Source organism: Danio aesculapii, chromosome 25 (genome assembly GCF_903798145.1).
Source record: "Danio aesculapii chromosome 25, fDanAes4.1, whole genome shotgun sequence".
Classification (NCBI taxonomy): domain Eukaryota; kingdom Metazoa; phylum Chordata; class Actinopteri; order Cypriniformes; family Danionidae; genus Danio; species Danio aesculapii.
This window is the reverse complement of record NC_079459.1, coordinates 19,123,867-19,130,567: the sequence shown is the minus strand read 5'-3', so window position 1 is coordinate 19,130,567 and position 6,701 is coordinate 19,123,867. Positions and strand designations below refer to the sequence as shown.

The window sequence follows — 6,701 nt, the reverse complement described above, 5'->3', positions numbered from 1 at the left end:
GTCCTGTCTAAGAGCTGCTAGAAAAACAACTAGTCTCGCCTTAATTTCTTGCACAAACCCTTCGATGGACTCCTTCATGAGCACTTATTTCACGGATGTTTTAAATCTAATCCTTATAGCAGCTGTATTTGGAATTACAGAGCTGGAGCAGCTGGAATTAAAGGATACACAAACCTGATTTTCTCCTCTGACTTGGTGTCAGGTTTGACAAAATAGACGCACCACTATCTAAAAATCTTTACGTCATGCTCTTGAAGGTGTCCTAAATGTTTTTTTTAGTAAAGGGGAAAGGTAACCATTGCAAGACATTACCTAGGGTCCGACGGTCCTAATACTGAGCGCAGTTTAAAGTAGCATAACACTTTTTTTTATATTGTTAACAACAGTTTGGCATTCAGTTATGTTATATAGCACCACCCATTGATCAGGTTAACATTCTAAATCTGTTTTTACTCCACCATGAATGACATATCAAGAAAACGAAATTAAAGTTGCATTCACGACTCGACTAACACTGCATATTTTCTGTGCTGCGCCAGTATTAGGACGGCGGATGGTTTGCAGGCTCTTTGAGGGCTCCGGATTTTTTTGGATGAGGGCAGAGAGACAGTGGAGGAGGCTGAAGGGTCCATTATGGCTGGCCAGTTTGGTTCTGGAGGTCCAAAAAACTGCAGTTCCACACTGACTCACCGTCCCAGGATCCCACTGAAAGACCAAAACAGTTACAGGTGTGTCATCCAGATCATATGCATACAGCGGGGGGAAAGCCAGATTTTGGTAAAAACCCAAACAATACAAACATAAAAATAAAACAAAACAAAACAAAAATGAGTTATGTGTAATAACAATGAAATGACACAAGGAGAAAGTACTGAACTACAGAAATGTATTTAATAATTTATATAAAAGGCTTTGTTTGGTGATGGCAGCTTAAAAAACGACTCTCATATGGAGAGTGAAGTCACATGAATTGCTCGGGTATGAGTTTTTCATAGACTTCAACAGTGTAAAAATCTTGATGGTTCTGTGGGTCTCGTCTATCAAGTCTGATCTTTAATTTGTATTCTCCATTGGATTTAAGTCAGGTGATTGGCTGAGCCATTCTACAGCTTGATTTTCTTTCTCTGAAAGCATTTGAGAGTTTCCTTGGCTGAAATGTCTACCCTGGTTCCATCTTCATCATCCTGATAATGTAGATGTTCGACTGAAGCAGCTAATATTCATTTAAGGGCAGAGGGTTGCTGAAGAACTACTGAAATATTTCAGCTGTTGTCTGGGCTTTCACTGCCTTTCTACACCTCCCTTTCTTCATGTGTTCGATACTTTTTCCCTGAGTCATTTCATTTTATTACACATAACAAAATTTGTAAACTAATTAGATTTGTTTTCTTTGCATATTTGGATTTCTTTGGTTATTACCAACATCCGGGGAAAATTTGTTTTTTGAGAAAAATTAGGACATGTTAATACTTATTTTCAAAAAGATGCAAACTGAAATGTTGCTTAAAACATTTGCGATAAAGCACCGATTCCATCTGAGTCATAGAGAACAAAATCATTCTCCGGCAGTGCAGCTGCACAAGTTCTATGAAGTAATAATACTGAACCACTTTGATGATGGACTTTGGCTGAGGGATTTTAGAATGACAATACAACATTTTGATGTTTTACAATGTGGTCAGTCCACTGGTCCATTAGTCCATTAGTAATGTTTGTCCATTAGTACACACTACTTTTGAACTCGTTATTAAATTTTTGCAAATAATAATTCTGAAAAGTTCATTTAGATTTAACTGTAGATTAAATTGTGATTAAACATTGAATCATTGCCCAGTGTAATAAGTATGAACAAAACTTTTTTAAATATCTCAATCATAGCAGTTATATAGCCACAAAATAAATAAAAACAGCTTTGATAAATCAAATTTCTAAAATAAAAAAGTATAATTATTACATCAAAAAAGTTCAAAATGAGATGCATTTTTTTAAATGATTAAATTTTTTTTTCTGTTAATGTCTTATTAATTGTTTGTCACAATCCTGATTTTTATAGCATGTTATGTTTTACCAAAGCATGATTTGATTTTTTTTTTTTTTTTTTTGGCAAAAATGGGCTTCAATAACACACAAAATATTTCTATTATGTCAGAATCTTAACTTGTTTTGTTTTAATTGTTTTTGTCATAATTAATTTTTTAATTAGTTTATTTTAATTCAATTCAAATTTATTTGTATATCAATTATTGAAATGATTCAAAGCAGCATTAGGAAAGGTGCACATTATTGCATTACAAATGAAATCATTTTTCTCTTGTGGCACAAATGGGCATCCATTATTTTTATTTGCTTATGTACATCTAGAACATTATGAAATAAATTTGAGATGATCTGACATAAAAAGTAAAATATTACTTAGAATAACATTTAGTTTGTTATTGCTTAAAGGAAGAATTCACCCAAAAACAAAAAAATTCCATCATCACGTTCTCACCCTCCATCTGTAAAAAACAGATTGTGTATTTTTTCTTCAGTTGAATACAAAATAAATATTGAAGAGTGTTTGCCATTGACCTCCATACTATTTTTCTTCCCTACTATGAAAGCAAATAACTACTGGTTTCCAATATTTTTGTGTTCAACAGATTAAAGAAACTCATGTTTGGGTGTACAAATTATCGAGTACCGACTGGGTCAGTTGACATATCTGTGTGGAGTTTGCATGTTCTCCCAATGTTTGCGTGGGTTTCCTCCGGTTTCCCCTACAGTCCAAAGACATGCGCTATAAGTGAATTGATAAAACAAAATAGGCCATAGTTTATGAGTGGGTGTGTGAATGCGAGCGTGTATGAGTGTTTTCCACTACTGGGTAGCGGCTGGAAGGGCATCCACTGCGTAAAACATATGCTGGAATAGCCGCCGGTTCATTCCACTGTAGCGATTTATAAGGGATTAAGCCAAAGGAAAATGAATGAATGAATGAATGAATGGTGAATTCTCCCTTTAAGGCAATGAATATGCTCAATAGTCAAATGCTGCAAAAATGAAAACATGAATTCACAAATGCCTACTGTACATATAGACGTTACCTGTGAAGTGTGTGTGTGTTTCACTGGCCGTGGGGTCCTGGTTACTGGTGTGATGATGTGGGCTGATGATGTGTTAATGTGTCAGAAGGGTTTATGGGTATTAAATGGGATAATCAGGTGGCCAGTGTAGAGCTCCTGCGCACCGTCACTCTCCGTCCAGATCTTATCTATAGAAAACACACACCGTCACCACCACACAGCAGAGGATCACACAGTCTGTTCTCATGCAGCTGCAGACTTTATCTTGATATTGTTTATTTTTTATTATCCAAGCACATCATTTCTGCATGGCACTTTTAAAAGACACAACAGATGTTGGCATGCAAACACATGCGTTTGTAGACGTGACCAGACAAGACGTGATACTATGATAATTAACAGTTGTCCGTAGCTCATGATTTACAGGTAGGTTTTTTTTTTTTTTTTTTTTTTTTTTTTTTTTTTTTTACATTTGAATTGCATTATGAGAGCTTGATCTGGACTCGTGTAACTTTCTTGATATTTTTAGTAGTTTAAAACTACTATGATCAATTAGTCCTGACATCATATGTTTTTAGTTTTTAGTAGTTTACTAATCATGTTCAACTTAAATGTATAAGTTACGCAAGCTGTTTTACATCAGTTTAACATAATATTTAAAGTTCAATGGACTCATAAGGGTAATTTGATTCAGCTTAAAAATTTAAGGTGACCAGGATTTTTTTACAGTTAACTTGTTTTCTAGGATATAATATGTAAAGAAATGAACAGTATGTTTTGTACTGTAATTTACAAGACCAGCCTGGATAAAATTCATACAGTTAAAGACAACATTTTTAGACCTCCTATGAAATATTAATTATTTTTCAAATATTTCCCAAGAGATGTTTCACTGAACAAATTTTCTGAGTATTTTATTTTATTTTTCCTCTGGTAAAAGTTTTTTTTTTTTTCATTTGGCTGGAACAAAATAATTTTAAAAATAATGTAAAATCTGCCACAGTATTGGACCAATTCAGATTTATCTTTTTGTCCCCGATTGGCAGCAGAACAAACCGCTGTTTTCCAATGACTTGCCTAATTAACTTAATTTGCTTAGTTAACTTAATTTACCTAGTTAAGCCATTACATCCCAGCAGACACACAACGTCACAAGACGTTAATATTAAGTAAGATTTAGGTCGCCACTGTCTAAAGACAACATTAATTTGATGTCCAATAACGATGTGAAATGACGTTGATAGTTTTTTAGGTTGTGTTGGAAAGTGATCGAAAACCAATGTCGAGCCAACATCTTAAACCAACGTCATAATGATGTCAAATTCTGGCATTTATTTGTCAAGTTTGGCAACCAAAATCTAACATCTGATAGATGTCATATTGGTAACATCCACACAACGTCAAGCTGTAACATCATTAGACGTTGATAGTGACCAAAATGCAACGTCTGTCCGATGTTGGACATTGATGTCAGTCTGACATTAGGTTCTGATGTCAACCTGATTTTCAATTTTAAACAAAATGCAACATCTCACAACATTGGGGTAAAATGTCAATCTGACGTGATGTTGACGTCCTGTGCCTGCTGGGAGAGCATTTTAAGCTGAAGATATTATCTACAATCATTCTGGTAAACACAAAAGAAACTAGTTATTAGAAAGCAGTCATTAAAATTGTTTAAACATTCTGAAAAAAACTTCTCTGTTAAACAGCACTTGGGAAATATAGCTAAAAAAGATTTATAAATTTACAGGAGAAGTAATTGTTTCTTTAAATTCTGTATCAATAAATGTAGCTTTTTTTAATTTTTAAGTATAATTAAGTATGAAGTATTTTTGTAGCTTGTCTGAGGAGAGCTCAATAATCCATAATGCAATTTGAAAGTGTAAACAAAAACAAAAAAACACACATGAATCACAAAATCTGGTTAAATAATAGATTTTGCCTTACAGTCTAGTTAAACCTCCTTTTATTATTGTGACCATTTCTGTTGTTGTTTTAATGAAGGGGCAACAATCATTATTAAAGTCATGTGTGGATGTGACTCCAGTGATTTTGATTGTCATATAATGTGATTTTAGTCTATTTGTTCATATTTAATTGCTTCCAGACTGTACTGGTTTAGGTAAATGCTGATGAACTGTAATTAGTTCATTTTATTTATTCCCTCATTTTCTTGATGATTGTGGGACCTGACAGAAATCTGGTGCAGAAATCTTTAGACCAACTCAGTTGTCAATTTTAATAATGCGTGCAGGGTTTGGAAAGCATTTTATAATCATTACAAAAAAGAAGTAGTAAATCTCACACAAAGTTTGAGGTCCTGTTCTTCCAATTTAATTGAATTATTCTTATAAGTTAACAATTAGTGTTGGTCCTTTTCCTTTCGTAAATAAGTAGGTTTAGATCTCCTATTTACCTTACACTGCAGAAAAGTTTCTCAGAATTTAAAGGAACACTTTGCTTTTAAAAAAAAAATAGCCTAATTTTACTGCTCCCATAGAGTTAAACAGTAGAGTTTTATCATTTTTAGATCCAATCAGCCGATCTCTGTGTCTGACGGGAGCACTTTTAGCTTAGCTTAGCATAAATCATTGTATCAGATTAGACCACTAGCATCTCACTCAAAAATGACCAAAGATTATTGATAATTGTGATATTTAAAGCTTAACTCTTCTGTAGTTACATCAAAGACAGACAGAAAATGAAAAGTTGCTATTTTTGAGGTTAATGTGACTAACTATACTGTCATTTAGGTAATGATCAAGGAACTTTGTTGCCATACCATGGCTGCAGCAGGCACAATTATATTACGTAGCATCTAAAAATATAGTCTCTGCACCAAGCCCTACACGTGTACCACCAGTTAGAATTGTGCCTGCTGCAGCCATGGTATGGCAACAAAGTTCCTTGATCATTTTCCACCTTTTTTTGTACACAACAGAAGAGTTAAGCTAAATAGAAAAATCAATGAAAAACTTTTCCTATGCTAAGCTAAGCTTAAAGTGCTCCTGCCAGATCCAGAGATCGGCTGAATGGATAAAAAAATGCTAAAACTCAACTATTTAACTCTAGGTACAGTAAGTTGGAAAACGAGCCTATTTCCTAACAAAGTGGAGTGTTCATTTAACATATTACCAGAATTTCCTCAGATGGAAAATTGAACGGCCATTAATTACCTGTTGGTAAACATGCAAATCAGTAATTAAAAACGAGATGTTTTAGCCTAGGATTATTATAGGAATTAATCTTTACAGTATTTGTCAGATTGTTTTTCAGATGATGTAATCGTGGCCAATATCACACAATGAACACCTGGATTTTATCTGGTGTTGTTTTTGTCATTGTTTATAATTAAGTAATAAGTTGATGGCTTAATTAAGTTTCATTACTCTAGTTTTGTGATCCGTCAGACATGTTATTGTTGTTTCATTGCGCTTTTGATTAGATTTACAATAGATCACATTTTCTTATTGTTGTCAATTTGGAAAAGAGTTTTGCTGCTTAATAGTTTTGTGCAAACCAAGATACATTTTTTTGAAGATTATTTGATGAACAGAAACTGATGAAGAAATATTCTGTAACGTGTCTTTTAGTGTCAGTTTTGATCAATTTAATGCATCCTTTTTTTCTAGT

At 33.7% G+C, this 6,701-nt stretch overlaps 1 protein-coding gene across 2 annotated transcripts in view; it reads right to left on the bottom strand.

Moving 5' to 3' along the window:
* Positions 1-416: 416 nt before the first annotated feature.
* Positions 417-6,701, bottom strand: part of LOC130219143 (ELKS/Rab6-interacting/CAST family member 1-like) — a 70,997-nt gene continuing 64,712 nt past the window's right edge. For both annotated transcript variants that reach the window (XM_056451432.1, XM_056451433.1), the window contains 2 exons: positions 3,087-3,253; positions 417-705 (listed from right to left, as the gene is read on the bottom strand). The gene's annotated coding sequence lies outside the window, so the exon portion shown is untranslated. The remainder of the gene's footprint in view (positions 706-3,086; positions 3,254-6,701) is intronic.